The following is a 25900-nucleotide window of genomic DNA, read 5'->3' as shown; positions in this document are numbered from 1 at the left end:
CTCAACATTACTAGCAATATCTGGGAGTAGCGACATTGGTCCTTTGCATTTTGCTAATAATCACCAAATAAAGATCTAGAAATAATTTACCAGGGAATTACAAGACTCTAATATATTACAAGGTTTCCTGTCTACGACATAGGGAAATAATTTTTAATTCTCCAGTGAAATATTTCTCAAATGGGGGTGATTATGATCCTGGGGAACATTTTGCAATGTGTGCAGGTATGTTTTTATTAAGATATCTAGAAAGGGGTGGTGCTGTTACCAGCACATAGTAAACAAACATCAGAAATGCTCTTAAACCTCCTACAGGGCTTTCCAAAACAAAAGATTATCTGGCATGAAACTTAAATAATGTTGCTGTTGAGAAACCTTGGTTTAGGGCAAACAGCTATCTGTCAGTTTCACTCTAAGTCCTGCTGCTGCTGCTGCTAAGTCGCTTCAGTCGTATCCGACTCTGTGCGACCCCGTAGACGGCAGCCCACCAGGCTCTGCCATCCCTGGGATTCTCCAGGCAAGAACACTGGAGTGGGCTGCCATTTCCTTCTCCAATGCATGAAAGTGAAAAGTGAAAGTGAAGTCACTGAGTCGTGTCCAACTCTCAGCGACCCCATGGACTGCAGCCTACCAGGCTCCTCTGTCCATGGGATTTTCCAGGCATCCTAGGCATCGCCTTATTAATGAAGCTTAGTCCTAACTAGGCAAAATAAAAAAAGAACCATAGCTAGATTTTTTTCATATTTATACAAAAAGAAAACAATTGTGTTACAAAAGTTAGGTTTATCTGGTTTATCTTTCATAAATTTAATTTTTCTTCAAAGTTCTCCAGCTAAAGCTCTAGATGATTTACTTAGAAATTAACCTCATTTGAAATTTCTGTAAAAAAATTTAGAAAACTAAAAAAAATGTGCCATGTGGATTGAGGTTGACAGAACTATTGTTATTACCATCTCCCTGCTCACAGGGTGCCCCTATTTCAAATTTCCAGCTACATAGTAGTGTCTTTACTTATAAAGCCTACCCAAACCTAAAATTCAAAAGGGAAAAACAGAACAAAACAAACCCTGAACTTGTCATTCCATCAACAGCAGGAAGCTTGGCAGTTTCTACTTTCTACTACTTCTCATATCGAGTTAATTCCTGTCCATATTCTTCTGACACTCTGAACACAGCAAGCCTGTGTCAAATGTTTATCACAGTTCATCTTTACTGCATTATCTTCCTATAATAGCCATTCACTTATTCATTCATTCAACAAATGTTTTCACTCTTCTATATACACTTAATGTAAAGAACTGTAGGCATTGTGGGAACAGACAAATCCCTCCCCTCACAGAGCTCTTGTCCAGCGGAAGACCAATAATTAAACAAGCAATTATCATAAAGCATGATGTGTTCAGAAAGAGTATTACTGTAAGAACAAAAATAAATGACAGCTCTTCTGTTATAACTGAAACCTGAAGAATCAGGAAGAAATATTCAGAGAAGAGTGCAAAGAAATTATTCAAAAGAAAGAGCGAGCAGAAAGGAAAAGGATGATGGCATGTTTGAGGCAATGACAGAATGTCAAAAGGCTGAAATGTAGGATACAAGTGGAAGCAAGTGATGAAACTGGAAAAAAGAAGCAGGGGCAGGAGTTAATAATTATTATTATTTTATTCTAAGAGGAATAGAAAGCCATTGAAGGATCTTAAGAAGAGTGTTCTGCTAAGGCCTACACTTAGAAAGATCACCCTGGCTACAAAGGATTTAGAGGGTATAGAAAAAGAGAACAGAAAAACGGCTGTGGCAGTAATACAGGTGAAAGAAGATGGCCTGGAAGAGGATATGTGAGTTTGCTTATAGAGACTTGGGAGGTAGAATTAGGAGATTTTTTTTTTCCCCGCCAGATATTCCCCAGTGTCTACATTTACACTTTCCAATTACCTAGCTCATGCCAGCAGAGTTGATATTAAAATATTAGAAATTTAAAATGCAGTTTGATTTAGAATAAGTAAGAGGTTCCTCACGACATCATATAAGTAGGCAAGCAAAGCTCCTTCACAGGACATGAGATGCAAGTGAAAGTTCAGAGAGATTAAGCAACATAGGAACATCCTAATTTATAATACTACCAAAGAGTAAAAGTGGGCTTAGAACACAGCCATCAGTTTCTGAATCCAGTTCTGTTTCTAGTAGAGTGTTCTTCCTGGATCTAGATTTCTGTCAAAGTTCTGTGCTGTTTTGTATATACTACTCATTCTGGCATAAGACTACTGTTAAGTATTTTCTAGTAATTTAATCTGTGTATATGTATATTCATTAACCATTATACATATAAATGAAAATAAGAGCAAAAACTCTTATTATATTGAATATAACAAGATGAATAAAATCATAAATGAACATTTATATTAATATGAATAATATGGGAAGAAGAGATCTATTATCATCATCCAGAGTAAACTTATGTTTCACATGGGTTAGGTAGCATGATCAGAACATAAATATTTAATGAATTACAAAAATCAAATTTACCCTCATGCAAGTTCACTCCAAACACACACTGATTACAGAGAAGCAAAAAAAGAAAAAAAAAAAAAAAACTTGAACTGCCTCTTTCTCCAAAACAATTTTTCTTTCCATTTAATTGCATTTCACAAGTAATCCTACAAGATGCTCCACATTTTCAGCTCTAAATTTAACTCCAAAAACTATAATTAGTCAGTTTATATCATGAAATATGAAGACTTGAGTCATAATTTAATAACTTAATGTTAGGGCATTATAATTACTTTTCTTAGTGAATACAACTATCAGTTACACATATATACATTTTATTTTGGATATAGTAGGCACTAAGAACTTTATGTTTTTAAAAGCTAAAACATACAAAAATATATTTTTAAATGTGATTATTTTAGAAACACATAAAATGTGTGAAAAGGATGAAGCTAAACACTTTATATGGAAGGTGACTATATAATTTATCCTCCAAACCAGGGCCTTTTCAAGAGTGAAAAAGGAGCTATTAATAATAACAACAGAATGAGTGTCACCTTAATCACTAGAATGAAATAACAACAAAGGAAAATGGATTTTCTAAGAGTTCCTAAAATTACAGTGATGAGCTCCTCAGTAAAATTCACTTTCACATACAAATAAAATAACTAAATAACCTAGACATACATCAAGGTTCTGAAATCTGGAAACTTTGGAAATTATATCAATATTTTTAGACGTAAATTAGAATCAATATATTCTACAGTAACAACTTGCTTAAAACTGAATTGGAAACTGTAAAAGCTTTTGTTGCTGTTTAACATTCCTGCACACTAAAGTATCTTTTTTAGCGCTAAGAACCTGAATATCTTGCCATAGTTACAAAACAGATTTCAATCTCCATAACATTTTACAAATCTATAATTATTTCCACTTAAATCTTTTTAATCTATAGGAACAATACCCAATTAACTTTGAAAAGCCAAGCTTCAATGCCAAACTAATCAAACCCTATTATACCTTTGCATACCTTGCACTTCAGTTCCAAACTGTCACAGGATAAAGCAAATAGTTTGGTAGGAGCAAAAAAAAAGAAAAAAAAACCTTTAACTCAAACCATTAAGGTGTGAGCTGTGAACAATAACCATTTACAATATATAATACAAAAGCAATTGCTACTACAAAAGCGTTCTTCCACAGATACCAGATATTTTAATCCAGCTCTGCAGAGAACTGGGGGTATTAAAGAGTTGAAACAGAAACAGAATTTTTTAAGATGCCTGGAGAAAGAAATATCCATTAGTAAGCAGCATTCTCACTGGGATTGCATTTCTTGAATATTCTCCATCAAGGGGATGAGAATATCAGTTTTTACACTTTAGCCCAGGAAAGTGATAGTCTGAAATTAGAGCTGCTAAAAACAGGCAGGTACTGTGAAATTCAAGGAAATGCTGCATCAAGAAGCTAAAGGAATGAAAAAGGGATAAAATTCTCTTTATCCTTACAAAATTGGCACATTATTCCAAGTGAGGTAACAGGCAGAACCTCACAGCAGATTAAAAGGAATTTGAGGACAAATGTTTCATTCAGTAGGCCTTTTTCTATATAGCAGATAACTTTCCACCCAGTAAAGAAAACCCTGTCTTTTAGTAACTCCATTTGAAGGTTTGTGTTACTATATAAAACCCCTCTTTTTTCACTTATTCATGAATGTATTGGCAAATACTGTGCATCGCTCATACTTATAAAATTCAACATGGCAGGTGGCCCTTAATTTTCCACTGTAACTATTAAAAGCTCTGCAGAAGGTGGCTGCCTTGTTTCCATTTGCTTTTCATGTGTTTCAGTTAACATTAAGCATTGCCTCCTGAACATTTTTCAGAGTATTCTCTTAAATATAATGAAATCCTTTTCAGCAAAAAAACATATAGCCATTTTTTTTTTCTGGATTATTTAGTGTTTTACTCATGACTATATTCATTTCAAAGGATCATATTTTTTATTTACAAATTCATCTCCTTACAGTGCTTCATGCACAACTGTCCCTGAACACAATTACAAACTGAGAAAATTCTAAGGTGATAAATTTTCAGTGAAAAGGAAAATAAGCAATAAAAGTAAATTATTACATTAAGTTACTAGATAGGTAAGTGATACATATCTCATTTTCACAAATCAAGAACTGAACAGAAGCGGTGGTGAACACAGTAAGATCAGATGTAATATATCTTTAAAAGATCATAAGTTTTCCTATTTTCTCTGGAAACTTAAGATTTCTATTTTAGAAAATCCTTTTTATTGTAAAATATGCCCTTAAAAGGTAGGACCTTTCAGTTTGATTTATAGGGCAAACAAAGCAGCTTCCTTTGGTATCGTGATTATTAACACATGTATTTAGTAATTCTAACAACTGGTTAACAAACATTGGCAAATTAATTACCAATTAAATTAATCACAAGTTAAATCACAAATTAAAAAGCTTAGAAACTTTATATCAAAGGTTATTAGAACCAATAAGCTAATAAGTCAGGAGAAAAGATAATTACATTCTGGAATTCCAAGACAGAGTTTGGCATCCCTTGCACACCCTGACCCCCACCACACCGCACCGCACCCTCCCCTCTGTCCTTTTATTCTTATATCCTGTGATCCTCTCTTTCCAATTGTGCTCCATCTTTGGAGAGATAAACTTATAGAATCTCTCCTTCTGTCAACAAGCACAGTCATGCTTAAGTTATCATCATCAATCAAATGATTTTCATTTCCCAGTCGCAAACTTGGAAATTCCCCACTTTGATCTCAGCTTTGAATCTCCTTCCGTTCTTCATTCTCTGCCCTTCTCCTTCAAGGACTATAGAAAATCTTCCACTGCATTTGGAAACGCTGCTCCAAATATTACTAAGAAGTATTACTACATAAAAAGGATTTATCTTAAAGTCAACTTTGCACATTCTATCAAATAATTTTAGGAAGCTTTGGATAAAAAAGTCTTTAATACCAACTCCTTAAAGCTTTTGTCTACCATCATTAACTCTCCAACAGAGAATAAGAATCCCTTTTATGTGAACCATCCAAATAACTAGATAAACTTTTATCCATCCTGCTAACAAGTTTACTTTGTCTTGGTTTTCTTTTCTTCATGACAAGCACCATTTTCTCACTTGACCATTCATTTCTTGGTTCACTTGAATTTGGTTTTGCCCTTACCACTATCGACATGATAGACTGAGACGCTACTTACCCCTATATGATTCATCCTAAGAAACTCTGCCAGCTAGATTTAATCTAACTTGTCTTCCCACTTTTTGCTACAACTACTACCATTTTCACAAATATCTCTGACAAGATCTTAGCTTATTCAAGTTACGTGTATGGGGTATCGCTAACACTGTATGCAGCTACCATCTACAGCCACACTCATTTTAAAGGAGAAGCCCATATTGCCAGGTTTTCTGACCTGAACAAGGCAAGGATGTTGTTGCTGTTATTCAGTATCTAAGTCTTGAGCAAGGATGAGATTTTAGCAAAACTGGGTATTGGAAATTATCCTTTGATTCTTTGTCCATTGCACTTAATCAAAGTCTTTCTAGGATTTTAAGAGCCTCACATTAAGAGTCCTCAATCTGATTGGCCCAACATTTGATGGGAGACCCTTATTCCCCACTGCTGTAAAGCATTTAGGCAGTTCCCATCAATTCACACACCATCTATAACTAAACCAAATTTCAGTTCAGTTCAGTTGCTCAGTAGTGTCTGACTCTTTGTGACCCCATGAACCACAACACACCAGGCCTTCCTGTCCATCACTAGCTCCCAGAGTCCACCCAAAAACATGTCCATTGAGTCAGTGATGCCATCCAACCATTTCATCCTCTGTTGTTCCCTTCTTCTCCTGCCTTCATTCTTTCCCACCATCATGGTCTTTTCAAATGAGTCAGCTCTTCACATCAGGTTACCAAAGTATTAGAGTTTCAGCTTCAACATCAGTCCTTCCAATGAACACCCAGGACTGATCTGCTTTAGGATGGACTGGCTAGATCTGCTTGCAGTCCAAGGGACTCTCAAGAGTCTTCTCCAACACCACAGTTCAAAAGCATCAATTCTTCGGTACTCAGCTTTCTTCACAGTCCAACTCTCGCAACCATACATAACCACTGGAAATACCATAGCCTTGACTAGACAGACCTTTGTTGACAAAGTAATGTCTCTGCTTTTTAATATGCTGTCTAGGTTGGTCATAACTTTCCTTCCAAGGAGTAAGTGTCTTTTAATTTCATGGCTGCAATCACCATCTGCAGTGACTTTGCAGCCCAGAAAAGCAAAGCCATCCACTATTTCCATGGTTTCCCCATCTATTTGCCATGAAGTGATGGGACCAGATGCCATGATCTTCGTTTTCTGAATGTTGAGCTTTAAGTCAACTTTTTCACTCTCCTCTTTCACTTTCATCAGGAGGCTCTTTAGTTCTTCACTTTCTGCCATAAGGGTGGTATCATCTACATATCTGACGATATTGATATTTCTCCTGGTAATCTTGATTCTAGCTTGTGCTTCCTCCAGCCCAGAATTTCTCATGATGTACTCTGCATATAAGTTAAATAAGCAGGGTGACAATATACAGCCTTGACATACTCCTTTTCCTATTTGTAACCAGTCTGTTGTTCCATGTCCAGTTTTAACTGCTGCTTCCTGACCTGCATATAGGTTTCTCAACAGGCAGTTCAGGTGATTTGGTATTCCCATCTCTTTCAGAATTTTCCACAGTTTATTGTGATCCACACAGTCAAAGGCTTTGGCATAGTCTATAAAGCAGAAATACATGTTTTTCTGGAACTCTCTTGCTTTTTCCATGATCCAGCGGATGTTGGCAATTTGATCTCTGGTTCGTCTGCCTTTTCTAAAATCAGCTTGAACATCTGGAATTTCATGGTTCACATATTGCTGCAGCCTGGCTTGGAGAATTTTGAGCATTACTTTACTAGCATGTGAGATGAGTGCAATTGTGCAGTAGTTTGAGCATTCTTTGGCATTGCCTTTCTTTGGGACTGGAATGAAAACTGACCTTTTCCAGTCCTGTGGCCACTGCTGAGTTTTCCAAATTTGCTGGCATATTGAGTGCAGCACTTTCACAGCATCATCTTTCAGGATTTGAAATAGCTCAACTGGAATTTCATCACCTTCACTAGCTTTGTTGGTAGTGATGCTTCCTAAGTCCCATTTGACTCCACATTCCAGGATGTCTGGCTCTAGGTGAGTGATCCCACCATCGTGATTATATGGGTCGTGAAGATCTTTTTTGTATAGTTCTTCTGTGTATTCTTGCTACCTCTTCTTAATATCTGCTTCTGTTTTGAAGTGACATGAAGTCACTCAGTCGTGTCCGACTCTTTGCGATCCCATGGACTGTAGCCTACCAGGCTCTTCCATCCCTGGGATTCTCCAGGCAGGAATACTGGAGTGGATTGCCATCAACAAAAAAGATCTTCACGTCCCATATAATCATGATGGTGGGATTACTCACCTACATCTTTTTTGTATAGTTCTTCTGTGTATTCTTGCCACTCTTCTTAATAACTGCTTCTGTTAGGTCCATACAATTTCTGTCCTTTATTGAGCTCATCTTTTCATGAAATGTTCCCTTGGTATCTGTAATTTTCTTGAAGAGATCTCTAGTCTTTTCCATTCTGTTGTTTTCCTCTATTTCTTTGCACTGATAGCTGAGGAAGGCTTTCTTATCTCTCATTGCTATTCTTTGGAACTCTGGATTCAAATGGGCATATCTTTGCTTTTCTCCTTTGCTTTTGGCTTCTCTTCTTTTCACAGCTATTTGTAAGGCCTCCTGAGACAGCCATTTTGCTTTTTTGCATTTCTTTTTCTTGGGGATGGTCGTGATACCTGTCTCCTATACAATGTCACGAACCTCTGTCCATAGTTCATCAGGCACTCTATCAGATCTAGTCCCTTAAATCTGTTTCTCACTTCCACTGCATAGTCATAAGGGATTTGATTTAGGTCATACCTGAATGGTCTAGTGGTTTTCTCCATTTTCTTCAATTTCAGTCTGAATTTGGCAATAAGGAGTTCATGATCTGGGCCACAGTCAGCTCCCAGTCTTGTTTTTGCTGACTGTATTGAGCTTCTCCAAACTAAATTTACCAAACACTTATTTTGTTCCTGGTATGTCATTCAGTAATATATATACACCATACAATTTATTATTAATAATAATATCAGATATCACTTGGATTCCATGGATTCAACTATGAACTCATAATTTATGATGAGGAAACATTATGTGAGATTAAGTAATTTGCACAAAGTCAAGACTAATGAAGTGTAGAATAACAATTTGACTCCAAAGCTCTTGCTCTTTACTAGTGAAATGTGTTATCTTTTTATATATTTTTCATAAAAATACAGAAATAAAATATCCTGGGACTTCAGGAGGCAAGAGATTTGTTTAGACCATGAAAATCACAGAGGGCTGCTGGGGGTAGTTAAACTTGAGTTTTTGAACAGCATACAATATATGCACGTTTTATGTGGAATGGAGGAAAAGGAGTGTCAGGAATCTGAAACAAGCATGACAGAAAACACTGAAACCAAAAATTAAGGACTACATTTAGGAAATATTGACAAATAAAGTTAGACTGAAGCTAAGTGGGCTTAAAGAGGACAGTAATAAAAGATAAGCTCAAAACTCTAATGTCGTATGTCACCCTTAACAGCTTGCTGTTTTTCTGAGCATTAGTTTTGTCTCTTATGTTTCCCAACACACCTCTCCCTTCCCATTCTCAGTACCAGGGTCTTCCTTCAGAGATTTTTTTCTAGTCACTCAAATAGGTGTTACTTTCAGTTTCTCTTATCCCTAATCCAGTCTTCAACCTCCCTTCATGTTATCACTACAGCACAACTTTTGATTATATACCCTACTTAACAAATTTGTGATGGTTTCTTCATAGCTACAAAAGTACAATTTCCTTACTACAACATAGAAAGCCCCTCGAGACTCAATACAACTTATCTTCTATTTTCCTAACTTTCTCACTGTATTCCTTTCCATACTTACCCCAGAAATCTGATGAACAAATATGACCTGTAACTTCATACATACACCATCTTTGTTCATCATTCTCACCAGGCCTGGAAGTGTCTTTATATGATTTCACATCTGTCTGTTCCCTGATGGCTGAGATTGTAAAGAATCTGCCTGCAATGCAGGAGACCTGGGTTTGATCCCTAGGTCAGGAAGATCCCCTGGAGAAGGAAATGGCAACCCATTCTAGTATTTTTCCCTAGAGAATTCCATGGGCTGAGAAGACTGCAGGCTACAGTCCAAAAGGCAGCAAAAAGTTGGATACAACTAAGTGACTAACACTTTCAATATACATAACCATCTCCTAAAAGCCTTAATTTTTTTCTCTAGTTGAAATTTCTTTCCATCCTTAATTAGAATTTACATACAATTTACCATTTCTGACTTTTATTACTTCTGGTTATTTAAATATTTATATTTTGATGAAAACAGAAAGTTTATCTACAATGTACAGAATAGATTTTCAGTATAGTTTTTTGCTTTGTGTGTCTGGTTTGTTTTTTCAACTAATGATAGGGAGATAATTTGGTAGGAAGCTGTCAGCAGGGGCAGAAGTGTTCCTGATGCAAGTTTTGAGCTAGGCAACAGTTTTTGTGGCAGGAAAACAAAAGTTGTGGGCAGCCTTTTCCATCTACTTTCCATCTACTAATCACAAGTTTCCTGGTGCTGCAGAAGCTTCTAAGATTGGCATTCTGACATGATATCTTATTCCTAAACATCTGAATAGAAAAGGTTGATCTAGCCAAAATTATATAAGACTATGCAGATCTAGAGGGCACACGTTTAGATACATCTTTAAAACACTCTTACAAATTATACACTTGTCATATGATTCCCAGAAGATTTATCACTCTATAATATTGTCTGTAGTCTAATATGAAAATTAATGTGGAGTCTTTACTGAACAGGATGAAAATTAAAAATTGTAGTTTCATTCAAACTAAGAAACCCAGAGATTTGAATATGCCATATCAGACAATCAAAAATGTTACAGTACAAATATAAAAGTATGTGCAGTATACAGAACATGGCAAGATTCAATATGTTATTGAAGGTGATTGTAAATGTGTATTTACTTCCTTTTAGCACTTAAGTTTATAAATAATTTGGTTTCATTTTCTGTAATTAAATTGCAATTACATACCAATTTCTTCCTCGCACAAAAAGACACATTTACTTTTGGGGAATTAGTAAATAAAATCTACTAGAACTGATACTAACCATTTGTAATTTATTCTATAAGTGATATTCAATGCCATAGAATAATACAAATGACTGCAAGTACATAATACCTTCTTAGTAACAGCTACAGCTCAAGGGCTAGTAATCGATAAGACTAAAATATATGTGTACATATCATGTATATGTATGTAATATATATTACATATACATATGTGTGTGTGTGTGAGAGAGAGAGAGAGAGAAAGGAAGAGATACATACAGGGTGCTTAAATAATCTACTTCTCCGTGTCATCTAGTAATCAGAAAGAAATCATAAAAGTTAAAGACCATAACTTTTTAAATCCTCAAAAGTTTATTTTCCATATACATGTAACAGTGGTTCATTTACTAAGTTGATTTAGATAATTTATTTTATTTTACTTTTTTGGCCTTGCCATGTGGCTTGTGAGATCTTAGCTCTGCAACTAGGAGTCAAATTCAGGGAATTCTTTAATACTAAAATATTATTGAAAATAAAGAAAAAAGTGAAAGTTGCTCAGTCGTGCTCAACTCTTTGCAACCCCATGGACTATACAGTCCATGGAATTCTCTGGGACTAGAGAGGGTAGCCTTTCCCTTCTCCAGGGTATCTTCCTGACCCAGAAATCAAACTGGGGTCCCCTGCATTGCAGGGAGATTCTTTGCCAACTGAGCTACAAGAGAAGCCACTTATTAACTAGAATGGTGCCCCATAATATCAAACAGCAATAAAAGAAAAAAATGTATTTGGAATGCAAATGCTAAGAGTAAAAATCAAGGTAAGGATGAGTTAATTTTGTTATTTGCAGCTCCCATGTTCCTTTTTGTCTTTGTAAAATTACACATAGAGAGGTGAGAAAGATTGATAAATGTATGTGTGCATGTTCTGTGGCTTCAGTTGTACCCACCTCTTTGTGACCCTATGTACTGTAGCCCACCAGGCTCCTCTGTCCATGGAACTCTTCAGGCAAGAATACTGGAGTGGGTTGCCATGCCCTCCTCCAGGGAATCTTCCTGACCCAGGGATTGAACCCACATCTCCTGTGTCTTTCATACTACAGGTGAATTCTTTACCCACTGAGCCACCTGGGAAGGCCCCAATAGATGCATATACAGACACATACATACATATTGTACATACATCCATGCAAAGTAACACATGATCAAGGAATAAAACATAAAAAACATGGACTAATTCAAAGAAAACCAAATATAGCCTATATCCCCACTGGTCACAGATGATCCATGTTAGCAACTTTATGTATACTTTTCCAGTTTCTCCTAAACCTAATATTGTGAACACTTCCCCATATAAACTTTATAATTCAATGATATGATCTGAGACTCTATTTGACATCTCAAAGGGCTTCCCTGCTGGCTCAGTGGTAAAGAACCTGCCTGCCAATACAGGAGACATAAGAGACATGGGTTACATCTCTGGGTCAGGAAACTGTCCTGGGGGAGGGCATGGAAATCCACTCCAGTATTCTTGCCAGGAGAATGGGATGGACAGAGGAACCTGGTGGGCCACAGTCCATGGGGTCAAAAAGAGTTGGACACAACTGAAGAGACTTTGCGTGCATGCATGACATCTTAAACTATGGATATTTCATAGTAGTTTTTGTCTCCTATTCTTGGACCTTTAAGGTTGTCATTTCCCTTTTAAGAATCAAAATTCTTTGTCTAGGAAGAGAATCTCTATTATCATCATAATTATCATCACCAAAATTACTTGTTGGCACAACTGAATATTGGGTATGATATGTAATCTTTATGTCCTACTATACAAAAACAAGTTAACCAATCATTATATGTTTGATTCTTTAGGTAGGGTGCTGGTTGTGAAGAACATAAGGAAAAGCCATTCCTTAGTAGTAACCTATAATCCCATGAGGTGCATACAGCAAAGCTGATGCACACTGAATGCCTGCCTGACCAGTATGGCTATGTGCCAGGAGCCAGCGTGAGGAACTCCACCCATGGCAAAGGTCATGAGGAAGGAGGCTTCGGCATATGCAAAGGCGGGATCAAGCCCCAGGAAACCCCCTGTTCCTGAGCATCTACCCCCAAAACCAGAGTCTGCCTACTTTACTCATGCTCTTACCTACACCTCTGATTTTACGGGGGGCTCTTCCCCATCACCATTTCTCTCTGAGAAGGAGTTAACTTGCAGTTCCAGTTAATAAAAATTCCTGGGCGTGACAAGAGTGTTTCAACTTACAAACTCCTCTGAAGGTTCTCTAGCCTGCCTGAGCGGGTTCATCCGGCCATATGTGATTGTTTACAGCCTCCTAACCGTGAGAGGCACGAGATGCTTTAAAACTTTCTAAATACAGACTCTTTGGGGAAGTTAGAAAATTATTAGTATAGTATTAGTGGGTTGATTAGAAATTACATTGGTGAAGGGTTTTCACTTGTTGAGCCAATATTTGTTGCTAAATCTCCATATTCCCTGCCCTTATAATGAATATAACTAGCATATAGGAGAAATAAGTATTAACCTTTACAATTAATCATGTTAAACCTTAGGCTAAGTAAATTCCCTTTCTTGATTGTAACCCACTACCCCCTCACCCTATAGGAATACAACTTTATTTGGCAGGTGGCGCCTGGTTTAAGAAAAAATCACCCCTGGAAAAAATAAGCTTTCTGGTTGACTGACCGTTATCAGAAAGGACCATAAAATGTCAGCAGGCCTCATGGCCAGAAGATGATGTAAAATCCCTAAGACCTTTGTATACACTTATATGAAGCACCTGATTTTGACAAGGGTCAGGTCTGCTGACCCCCGCGTGACTCTGTATTCATCCCTATGTATAATAAAAAGTATATAAGCAAACCTGAAAAATAAAGAAAACGGATCAGTTTCTGGAAAGACTGATTCCCCCGTGTCGTTCTTTCTTTCTCCTTCTGGCTGAATTCCCATCTGGAGCGTGGATGCTACTCCACGTAAACCAAGTTATTCACCCTCTTTTTCTTCACTAATATTTCTTACTACACTATCCTTTTCTAATCTCTCTTTATATCTGTAATTAAATAAGTTTTTTCCTAAGACGCCGATTCCATCTCCCCTTCAAATTACCCTGGATCCACCGGGGCTGGACCCCGGAAGCTATGCACTTGTGAAGAAGGAGGAAGAGAGGAGAGTGGAAGAAGATTAGAAAAGTCTTCAAAAAGAGATGGCCATCTAGGTAGAAAATTACAATATATGAAAATCAGAAGGAGAAGTAAAATATTTAGGATACCTCAAATCATTTAGTATAGTAATGAAGTTGCTCAGTCGTGTGTGATTCTTTGCAATCCTGTAGATTGCAGCTTACCAGGCTGCTCTGTCCAAGGAATTTTCCAGGCAAGAGTACTGGAGTGGGTTGCCATTTCCTTCTACAGGGGAACTTTCCGACCCAGGGATCACACCCGGGTCTCCCACATGGCAGGCAGACGCTTTACCCACTGAGCCAACAGGGAAGTAAGCAATGGGTAAACAGATATGTATAGTCAAGTTAAAAGGATTTTGAATAGGATGTTAAAAAAAAACCTGGAAACTATGTGAAGCAATTATATATTTTGAAGAAAGTTTTGAAATGACTGAATCTGCATTTTGAAAAAGCTCTTCAGGGTGAGTAGAAAATATGGAAGGGGAGTAAGAGCAAACACAAACAAATTAAAAGGCTACTGATATTCTCTGAGTTAAACATAGAAGACTTAAACTAAGATAGTGGCATTAGGATGGAGGAGTGTCGATTGGAGAGATTTTACAGAGGTACAATCAATAAGACTCATCGATCAATGCCAGGCACATTAACCAAAACAGAAACACAGATAGCAATTCTTAGAATAATAACAATTGTAGCTAAACATCTATGGGTTGCTCTTCATGTGTTACTGTGCTAAATGCTTTACAAGAATCACCCCATTTTTATGCACATTTATTGCCACTTTCCTTGTGCAAGTGTTTTCTGTTTATTAGATCATTTGGTCTACAACACAACCTCTTGAAATGGATGGTATTTCCCTCTTTATATGTTAGAGACCAAGGTCTTAAAGAGATTAAGTAACTTGCCCATTTATACAGATAATCGGTGTTGGTTTCTGGACAGGCATCTCTGTGTATCTTTAGTATAGAAGGGATATTTTTAAGCATTATTTAATTACTTTAATAGGGTTATGCTGCCAATCTGAAAGATGTCTCAAAAAGTCTCTGAAAATAAAATATTTACTCATTCTGTCACAAAGAATGCACAGCAATAAAGATGCATTAAACTTCTGAGGTAAAATATGTAAAAAAAAATAACAATAAAAACTGGAAGACATGGGTAGAATTTAAATCCTAAAAATTATGAAGTCATTAAATTAAATATTATTTATATTCAATTTCTTTCTTCATTTAATAGAACTCATTCTTCTTTAAATAGATACTCTCTTTCAAGAAGTATTTTATTAGATTCTATGAGTTCATAGCATTATTCAAAAAATAAAATTTGGGCCAAAGGAGGTAAAACTCTTTCTTATGGAATAAAACAAACTACCAAACATAAAAGAAATGAAAAAATTATGTAATTGACATTTTACAACAACCAATGTAATAAGTGATTCCGTGTGACAATGGATGATTCCGTGTGACAATGGATGATAAAACATGGGTGAAATATTGTCAAGGAATTAGAGAATCATAGAGTCTCCAAGTAGCCATGCATAGATGACTGATCAATTTCAAAGAGAAGACAGTCTATTAGCAACAGAAGGATCTGAAATATATAACCTGAAACAAGTCATCAAACAGCATCACAAATAAGAGGAAAATGTGACATGATTTGATGCAGTGAAAAATAAACTTTATCAACTACACTATATACCTACCAAAAGTTTTAACTTGAAATAACTTCAGAAGGCTTTCTTATCTCTTCTTGTTATTCTCTGGAACTCTGCATTTTCAGATGAATATATCTTTCCTTTTCTCCTTTGCCTTTTGCTTTTCTTCTTTTCTCAGCTATTTGTAAGGCCTCCTCAGACATCCATTTTGCCTTTTTGCATTTCTTTTTCTTGGTCATGGTTTTGATCACTACCTCCTACACAATGCTACAAACCTCCATCCATAGTTCTTTAGGCATTCTGTCTATCAAATCTAATCCCTTGAACAATATTTGTCACTTCCATTGTATAATCATAAGGGGTCTGATTTAGGTCATACTTGAATGGACTACTGGTTTTCCCTACCTTGTTCAATTTAAGTCTAAATTTTGCAATAAGGAGGTCATGATCTGAGCCACAATCATCTCCTGGTTTTGATTTTTCTGACTGTACAGAGCTTCTCCAACTTCAGCTGCAAATACAGTCAACCTGATTTAAGTATTGACCATTTGTTGATGTACATGTGTAGAGTCATCTCTTGTGTTGCTGGAAGAGGGTGTTTGCTATGACCAGTGCATTCTCTTGGCAAAACTCTGTTAGCTTTTGTCCTGCTTCATTTTGTACTCCAAGGCCAAACTTGCCTGCTATTCCAGATACCTTTTGACTTTCTACTTTTGAATTCCATTCCCCTATGATGAAAAAGACATCTTTATTGGTGTTAGTTCTACAAGGTCTTGTAGGTCATTGTAGAACCATACAAACTCAGCTTCTTCGGCAATAGTGGTTGGGGCATAGACTTTTATTACTGTGATACTGAATGGCTTGCCTTGAAAACAGAGATCATTCTATGATTTCTCTGATCTCAAAATATTTGCAGATTGCACTCAAGTACTGCATTTTGGACTCTTTTGTTGACTATGGGGGCTACTCCATTTCTTCCAAGGGATTCTTGCCCACAGTAGTGTAGTGTGTGTGTGTATGTGTGTGTGTGTGTGTGTGTGTGTTTATAAAATGGTCATCTGAACAAAATTCGCCCATTCCAGTCCATTATAGTTCACTGTTTCCAAAATGTTGATGGTCATTCTTGCCATCTCCTGTTTAACCATTTTGAATTTACCTTGATTCATGGACCTAACATTCCAGGTTCCTAAGCAATATTGTTTTTTTACAGCATTGGACCTTACTTTCATCACCAGTCATGTACACAACTGATTGTTTTCTTTTTGGCTCTGACTCTTCATTCTTTCTGGAGCTATTTCTCCACTCCTCTCCAGTAGCATACTGAGCACCTACTGACCTAGGGAGTTCATCTTTCAATGTCGTATCTCTTTGTCTTTTAATACTGTCCATGCTGTTCTCAAGGCAAGAATACTGACGTGATTTGCAATTCCTATCTCGAGTGGACGACGTTTTTTCAGAACTTTCCATCATTACCCATCCATCTTGGGTGGCCATACACAGCATGGCTTATAGCTTCATGGAGTTAGACAAGGATGATACCAAAGTGATCAGTTGGGCTAGTTTTCTATAATTGTGATTTCCATTTTGTCTGCCCTCGTGATGGATAAGGATTAGAGGCTTATGGAAGCTTCCTGATGGGAGGGACTAGCTATAGGGGCGGGGCCATGATCAGTACAGTTCAGTTGCTCAGTCCTGTCTCTTTGTGATCCCATGGACTGCAGCACACCAGGATTCTCTGTCTGTCATCAACTCCCAGAGCATGATCAAACTCATGTCTATCAAGTTGGTGATGCCATTCAACCATCTCATCCTCTGTTGTCCCCTTCTCCTCCTGCCATCAATCTTTCCCAGCATCAGGGTCTCTTCCAAGGAGTTAGTTCTTCACATCAGGTGGTCAAAGTATTGGAGTTTCAGCTTCAGCATGAGTCCTTCCAAAGAACATTCATGATTGATTTCCTGTAAGATTGGTTGGATCTACTTGAAATCCAAGGGACTCTCAAGAGTTTTTTCCAACACCACAGTTCAAAAGCATCAATTCTTCTGCATTCAGCTTCCTTTATAGTCCAACTCTCACATCCATACATGACTACTAGAAAAACAATAACTTTGACTAGATGGATCTTTTTCAGCAAAGTAATGTCTCTGCTTTTTAATATGTTGTCTAATGTTGGTCATAACTTTTCTTCCAAGGAGCAAGCGTCTTTTAATTTCATAGCTGCAGTCACCATCTGTAGAGATTTTGGAGCCAAAAATAATAATCTCTCACTGTTTCCATTGTTTCCCCATTGAATTGCCATGAAGTGATGGGACCAGATGCCGTGATCTTCATTTTATGAATGTTAGTTTTAAGCCAGCTTTCTTACTCTCCTCTTTTACTTTCATCAAGTGGCTCTTAAGTTCTTCTTCACTTTCTGCCATAAGGGTGGTGTCATCTGCATATCTGAGGTTATTGATATTTCTCCCAGCAATCTGAATTCCAGCTTGTGCTTCGGAATTCAGCCCGAATTCCAGCCCAGCACTTTTCATGATGTACTCTGCATATAAGTTAAATAAATAGGGTGACAATATATAGCCTTGACGAACTCCTTTCCCAATTTGGAGCCAGTCTGTTCTATGTCGAGTTCTAACTGTTGTTTTTTGACCTGCTTTTCCCTGGTGGCTCAGAGGTTAAAGCGTCTGCCTCCAATGCAGGAAACCCAGGTTCGATCCCTGGGTCGGGAAGATCCCCTGGAGAAGGAAATGGCAACCCACTCCAGTATTCCTGCCTGGAAAATCCCATGGACAGAGGAGCTTGGTAGGCTACAGTCCACAGGGTCACAAAGGGTCGGACATGACTGAGTGACTTCACTTAGTTAAGATTTCTCAGGAGGCAGATAATGCAGTCTGGTATTCCCATCTCTTGAAGAATTTTCCACAGTTTATTGTGATCCACACAGTCAAAGGCTTTGGCATAATCAATAAAGCAGAAGTAGATGTTTTTCTGGTATTCTCTTGCTTTTTTGATGATCCAACAGATGTTGGCACTTTGATCTCTGGTTCCTCTGTCTTTTCTAAAACCAGCTTGAACATCTGGAAGTTCATGGTTCATGTACTGTTGAAGCCTGGCTTAGAGAATTTTGAGCATTGCTTTGCTAGCATGTGAGATGAGTGCAATTGGGTAGTAGTTTGAGCATTGTTTGGCACTGCCTCTCTTTGGGATTGGAATGAAAACTGATCTTTTCCAGTCCTGTAGTCACTGATGAATTTTCCAAATTTGTTGGCATATTGAGTGCAGCACTATCACAGCATCATCTTTCAGGATTTGAAATAATTCAGCTGAAATTCCATCACCTACACTAACTTTGTAGTGATGCTTCCTAAGGTCCACTTGTCTTCACACTCTAGGAAGTCTGGCTCTAGGTGAGTGATCACACCATCATGGTTGTTTGGATCATGAAGATCTTTTTTGTACAGTTTTGTGTATTCTTGCCATCTCTTCTTACTATCTTGTTCTGTTAGGTCCATACCATTTCTGTTCTTTATTTTGCCCATGTTTGCAAGAAATGTTCTCTTCCTAATTTTCTAGAAGAGATCATTAGTCTTTCCCATTCTATTGTTTTCTTCTATTTGTTTTCATTGATCACTGAGGAAGACTTTTATCTCTCCTTGCTATTCTTTGGAACTCTGCATTCAAATGGGTATATCTTTCCTTTTCTCCTTTGCCTTTAGCTTCTCTTCTTTCCTCAGCTACTTGTAAGGCCTCCTCAGACAACCATGCTCAGTAAATCTTTACTCCAATTTTCTGTTGATGGGTGGGGCTGTGTTCCCTCCCTGTAGTTTGGCCTGAAGCCAAACTATGGTAGGGTTAATGGTGGTCATTGCAATCTCCTCCAAAAGGACTTATGCCAGCACTGTTGCATTCAGTGCCCCTGACTCCATGGTGGCCACTGTCCACCCACGCCTCTGCTAGAGACCCCTGGAACTCACAGGCAAGTCTGGCTCAGTCTTTTGTGGGTTCTTCTGGGTCCTAGTGTGCACAAAGTTTTGCTTGCACCCTCCAGGTGTCTGTTTCCCCAGTCCTGTGGAAGTTCTATAATCAAAACACGAAGGCCTTCAAAGTCAAATTCCCTGGGGGGTTCTCAGCCCTTTGGCAAATTCCTGGGTTAGGAAATCTGTTGTGGTCTGTAGAACTTTCACAACAGTGCAAGCACTTCTTTTGTATAATTGTTCTCCAGTTTATGGGTTGTTTGTTCGGTGGCTCTATGGTAGGGCTCACATGCCACGCTTCCCAGGTCTGCTGCACCCAGAGCCCCTGTCCCCCATGGCAGACCACAGGTGGCCCATGCCTCCATAGAAGACACTCAAACACTAAAGGCAGATCTCGCTCAGTCTCTTGTGGGGTCCTGGTGCACACAAGATTTTGTGCATCTCTGAGCCCTCTGAGCATCTCTGGCAGGTATAGGGTTTGATTCTTAATGTGACTTTTCCCTCCTACCATCTTGTTGGAGTTTTTTCTTTGCCCTTGGATGTGGGGTATCTTTTTGGTGTAATCCAACATTCTCCTGTTAATGGTTTTTCAGAGGCTAGTTGCAATTTTGGAGTTCTCACAGGAGAAGATGAGCACACGTCCTTTTACTCTACCATCTGGTGAATATTGAGTTTTGGGGAATCTATAAACTCATGTAAGTTTATCTCTATAAGCTTATCATAGTTATCTATAAGTGAAAAGCATTCAAGAAATATTTATTGAACTCAATTGAATTGGTTTTATATTCCAAACATTTTTCTCCAGCAGTCCTTTTCCCAGTGGATTCCTGTTAAGGCCAATATTTTTGTTTTGTTTGATCTTCTACTCTCCATGCAGCACTGAAGAATCCTTAATTCCCCTTTCTATTATATTCCTGTCAGTTTCATAATTTTCCCTCAATAAAAATGCATTAAATTGTAGCAATAATCTAAATTGTCAATACATATTTAAATATAGCCTACTAGCCCTTGCAGCCTTGTGCATGTGTGCATGCTCAGTTGCTTCAGTTGTGTCTGACTCTTTCCGACCCTGTGCACTGTAGCCCACCAGTCTCCTTTGTCCATGGGGATCCTCTATGCAAGAATACTCCAGTGGGTTGCCATGCACTCCTTCAGGGGATCTTCCCCACCCAGGGATCAAGTCTGTGTCTCCTTTGTCTCCTGCATTGGTAGGCAGGCTCTTTACCACTAGTACCACATGGGTATATTCTAATGAAATCAATCCCTCTGGAGTTTTATGCTGCACACTAGCCCTTCATGGGTTCAAACAGATGCAGAAATAAGCAACTCTACTTTGAGAGCAAGAAAGGTCATTACAGGTATAAAAATGTGAATGAAATCTTCAGCGTCATCTTCACTGGATAAACTCCCAATATGACATCACTGTCCAAGAAATAAACAGAAACAGAAAACTGATAATGGAGGAAAAGAAAATCCGAAAACATTCTAGACTACTTAGATAGTGCAACATAATTATATTGTGTTACTAAGATAAAAATATAGCACCTTGATCTTCTACGTTAACATTCATGTCTTGGTAGAAAAGGTCAGAAGGAGGGCCTAAAGGAAGTAGCATAACTAGGGAAAAACTCAAGTAATAATCTCTCAGTCACAAAGGAAAAGATGTGCATAAGAAGATTTACTGCAGGGCCTACTGACCTGGGAAATCTATCTGTACATTTATGAATATATTTATGTCATTATAAACTACTTACAGTATACTAATGATTACAAATAAATAACAGAAGGAAAGGGGAAAGCAGGATGGGAGAAGTGGAGGAAGAAGAAGACTGGTTATTTAGTTAACTAGCTAAAAGATAAGGAAAACAGAATAAAACAATCTAATTTTTTAACCTATTACTTATTCATTCAACTTTCAGCTACCTAAAAACAGAATAAAAGTTAAACTCTCCATGGTTTAGGAGACAGAAAATCTAAAACAAACAAACAACAAAAAAACTAAGAACTAAATTGTAGTTGGATTTCAACTCATTATAATATTTGTACTTTGGAGCACATCAGTCAGAATTAAACAGAATTTTCTTAACTATAAAATGGCATACTCTAAAATTTTGTTAAAGGTATATGGTCCAATCTAAATTTCTATAAATTAGTTAGGAGTCTCCTGCTCTACAAAAGAAAGCAATTTTCACACTCAGCTCCTTCCATCTCAGGATTCTTTTACAACTGTCAAAAAAAGCCACAGCTATGCTGACAAAGCAGTGCAGAATAAACTCCAATCTACACATAACTTCAGAGACTTGCAGGTATACAGAGTGAAAATCACCCACTTTTCCTGACAGCAAACGTAGGTCAAGCTTCTCGAGAAATCCTTGACCCCTACAGCACCGTAAGAATCAGAAGTAAAATCAACCATGCCCTCAAAGGGATAGTTACCTTTTCAGTCACCGTGTGTGCTTTTGCCCAGCTGCCTCCACAAGAAAAGATGGGAAATGTCAGACCAGGTATTGGAACTGCCGGTTTATTTTTCCCTCCAGATTGACACAAAGGAAAAAACAACTTCCATAGCTCTAAGTTAGAGATGTCACTATTCACCTGATGAGTCTCCAACCTATTATACTACAAATCACCAGTCCCATTTTTTCCTTCACTTTTTGAATAGAAAAAATAAACAAATAGTATTTGAAACTGAATACTATCCATTTACCTGATTACTCCATAAATTGTTCCTTGAAGATAAAAAAGTAATGATTAAGATATCTTAACACAGCATATAAAATCAATACCACGGAAAAGACTGACTTCAGAGGAGAGGGGGTTTTGAATCTTGACCAATTTCATTCATATTTAAAAATATAAGCATGTCAAGCCTGTCTTTTACACAATACAGCACCATTTATTATTTTTAAAACAATAATGTCTCTCTCCATAAATACATATTTCCCAGGTAAAGTCTTAAAGCATAAAATGTAAAAATAAGAACTAATTTACTTGAAATATGTTTCAATTTTTCTTTGAAAACAAATAGAAACAAAACTTTTCTTGGGAATTAGTTTAAGTAAAAATACTTATTAAATGAATTATGGCAATCCTTACTTTAGAGAAAATCATGAAACCAGTATTAGTTGGACAAAATATCTCATTTCATTTAATACTAATATATGACAATGACTATAAGCAACTCTGGAAAAGGTTGCTTTGATTCTACAGTTTGATTGAATGCAAAGATCTTTGAAACTCATCTTAAGATCTGCTCTAGCAAATTATAATTCACACTAAGGTAGCATGATTTATTTAGGCATTTTTAATAACCCTCTATGGCATCTTTTCTCAAACCACAACAGTCAGCTATTACAGGTTTCTGACCAAAAACCAGGAATCACAATTATTTCAGGCATTCTTTGGATCCTAAAAATCTGAAATATAAATCAGTATTATAATATGTGAATTTGCTACATAGCATAATGCTGAATGATATAGCTCCATCATAGACTGTTAAATTAGTATATGAAAGATGTTTAGGTACTTTCAATGTCTCCAAGTTTCCAATTCAAACAATGGCTGTCAGAAGAAGCCTAGTAGTCCTATGATACAATAACACCACGAGTTCACATGATTCAACAAGGAATCATTTTGGAAAGTTACCAGAAGTCTTTATGATACCATAATACACTGACCCACATGTTAAAAAATCTTTACTGAGCCAGCAGGATGGAACTGAGTGGAACTCTGTAAACTCCCAGGGCAAAAGAGCTGAGACTTACTTTGTAGCACAAAATGACACTGTGGTTTCTAAACTTCAGTGTTACTAATCCAATGTGACTTCTGCAAATCATAAAGTACAATTGGTTTTTTCAATGTAGATTCAAACACCTGGCTAAATCCATTAACTTGTGATTCCATGAAGCAAAATATACTTCCTTTTAGTAAGTTTGCCCCCATTTCCTTCTATTATGAAAACTCTTCAAATGACATTTCTAAAGAAAGCAACAAAATCTATGACAAAATAATGTAAGAAGTCTAAGCAAAATTATATCTGTACTGCAGAGAGCTTTTCACAAATTTCTCTCGATTGCTATCAACAAATTTATATCCAGAATAGTAGGCTCCTGTCAATTCTGGAGTAAATGTGCATGTGTTTATCTTAAAGACCCTTTGTACAAACAAATGCAATTCAAAATATATGAAAATCAGCTCAATTTAGTCCACTCCCTTTCCCTAACCCTAACTCTAACCCTTAACTCGCCCTCCCAGCCCCTAACATCACTAACAGCAAAACTTCTGAAGCTATTCTTTGTCAGAGCACTGCTTTGAAAATAATTGATTCACTGACCTAATTTACTAACCGTATATGCAGATCCTATCACATATAATTCATAAATGAGCTGCAACTCTAATACTTGTGCTCTCTATGGACATCATTGTTAAATCCTGTAGAAGATAAACAGCTGATGACAGACTAAGAGTTGTCCTTATTCAGTGAAGTTACTACCAACATGGATAATTTCTCTCTGGTTTTTGAGCATCATTTTTCTTAAAAGGGTGCTTAGATTCACAGAAATGTGAGAGAAAAGAAATACGAATTGACTAAACACATGTTTAGTGTCTTTATGTGATTAGATTCAGGAACACTGCCAGGAGAAAACTTTGTGTTTGATCTCATCTGATTTTAGTTACTTGTCAAAAAAGAAGAAAAAAATATCTTACGGATCAGATGCTGTCTTTTTAAATTTGGTAGGAAAAAACATGTTCATTCATTTAATAAATACAAATAAACAAGACTGATGAGGTGAACAAAAATCAATACACAGATCCCAAATATTTTACAACTGTTTATTTTCAGTTAAAAAATGATTGATGTCAATTAGGTGCAGATCTGTCCTGGTGAGTCTCATGAAATCCACCATGTCAGATAAATCACCTTCCATGGAACTCTGAAAATTCAACTCCATGCTTTAACTCATCTTTCCCTTAAATCTTTGCATTCTTCACATTCTTTAGAATTTTTTCTTTATATTTAGTATGGCTATTTTTTGAATTTTTTTTTTAGTGGTACTGTTTTACTTACAAAGCACACTGGCTACATAGTATTGTTGATGTATTGGATATTTATGACCGCCAGTACATTTTAACACTCACTTTTGTGAGCATCTTTTTTAAGTACCATGAAAAACCTTGGAGAATGAGAAATTCACAAAATGCAATTTAACATATAATCCTTAGTAAGCATAATATATGAATATCTTGATTTAGAGGCTAAGAAAGACTATTATATTATAACAGGCATTACTAACTCAAAAGAGGTTTTAGACAATGCTTTAAAATGAAAAACAAAACAGTTAAATTGTGTCTTGCTATCCTATAATGAGACCAATACATTTTTCATAATCACAAAGACATATATTCTAATTTATCATGTTTTGGATGTGAACTAGTAACTCAATTCTCTTTGAAAATTTTTTATGAGCGAAACTGAGTCTTCTCTTTCTGTGACTAGGTACTGTATCAGAGCTAAAGGAAGCCAAATGAGACTTTGTTCTGCAACACAGTGAGTTTTACACAGCATGTAAAATTTCATGACATGAAGGTGAAAATAAAACAAAAGGTAAATCAGTGTCAATATGGTAAATCTGTGGCTATTGTGAAAATCAATTAAAAATACAGAGTGCTTAAGGAATATATATCTGTTGACGTGATCCACAAAAACAGACAGGCATACACACACAAAAAAACACATACACACATTGTCCATCACTCACTTTTTGAAGTGTCAGATAACATTATTTCTTAAGTGACACACAGAGCTTCATTTGCTATGCATAAGGTCAGTGAATATTAGCTTCATTTACACTTGGCTGAGAATTGGTTGGTGTCAACAGTAGAGGCTTAGTTCCTGTACAGAACAGGGTTAGAATCTGACAGAGAGCTGCCACTGCAGAAGATGGATGATCTTCCTCGCTGACCCTGCTCCCCTAAACTGTCATAGTTTGGGTCTCTTTCTAGCTCTACAACAAAAGACCCTCTCTGAGCTTCCCAGTGGCCTTCAGCTTTATTGGTGCTAACAGGTCCAGACATTTTCATCGATTGGATTCTCTACCTTTTAAACACAGGAGCTTGCCCTTTTTGGCTAGCTAAACCTTGGCACAGATGTCTTTTTTTGTAATTCCATCTCTGCTGTCTATTGGAAAGGATGCAATCGGACAGGCAAACATCATGTCAGCACAGAGAGCGCTGAACTACTTATCTCCATTTCCCAGAGTAATTTTAATGAAATGGATATGGCATTTGTCTGTAGAAATTAACTGTTAGATAATCTTAGTATATATCTAAATGGAAAATCAAAAT

At 37.0% G+C, this 25900-nt stretch overlaps 1 protein-coding gene and 1 non-coding gene across 8 annotated transcripts in view; one reads left to right on the top strand and one right to left on the bottom strand.

Annotated features, from left to right (window-relative positions):
- Nucleotides 1-25900, bottom strand: part of EPHA7 (EPH receptor A7) — a 209428-nt gene that overhangs the window by 160551 nt on the left and 22977 nt on the right. The window lies entirely within an intron of this gene.
- On the top strand, nucleotides 18239-18310 carry TRNAW-CCA (transfer RNA tryptophan (anticodon CCA)). Its single transcript has one exon. It is a non-coding gene; the product is annotated as a tRNA-Trp (tRNA).

This window comes from Capricornis sumatraensis, chromosome 13 (genome assembly GCF_032405125.1).
Source record: "Capricornis sumatraensis isolate serow.1 chromosome 13, serow.2, whole genome shotgun sequence".
Lineage (NCBI taxonomy): Eukaryota > Metazoa > Chordata > Mammalia > Artiodactyla > Bovidae > Capricornis > Capricornis sumatraensis.
This window is presented reverse-complemented; position numbering and strand designations above follow the sequence as displayed.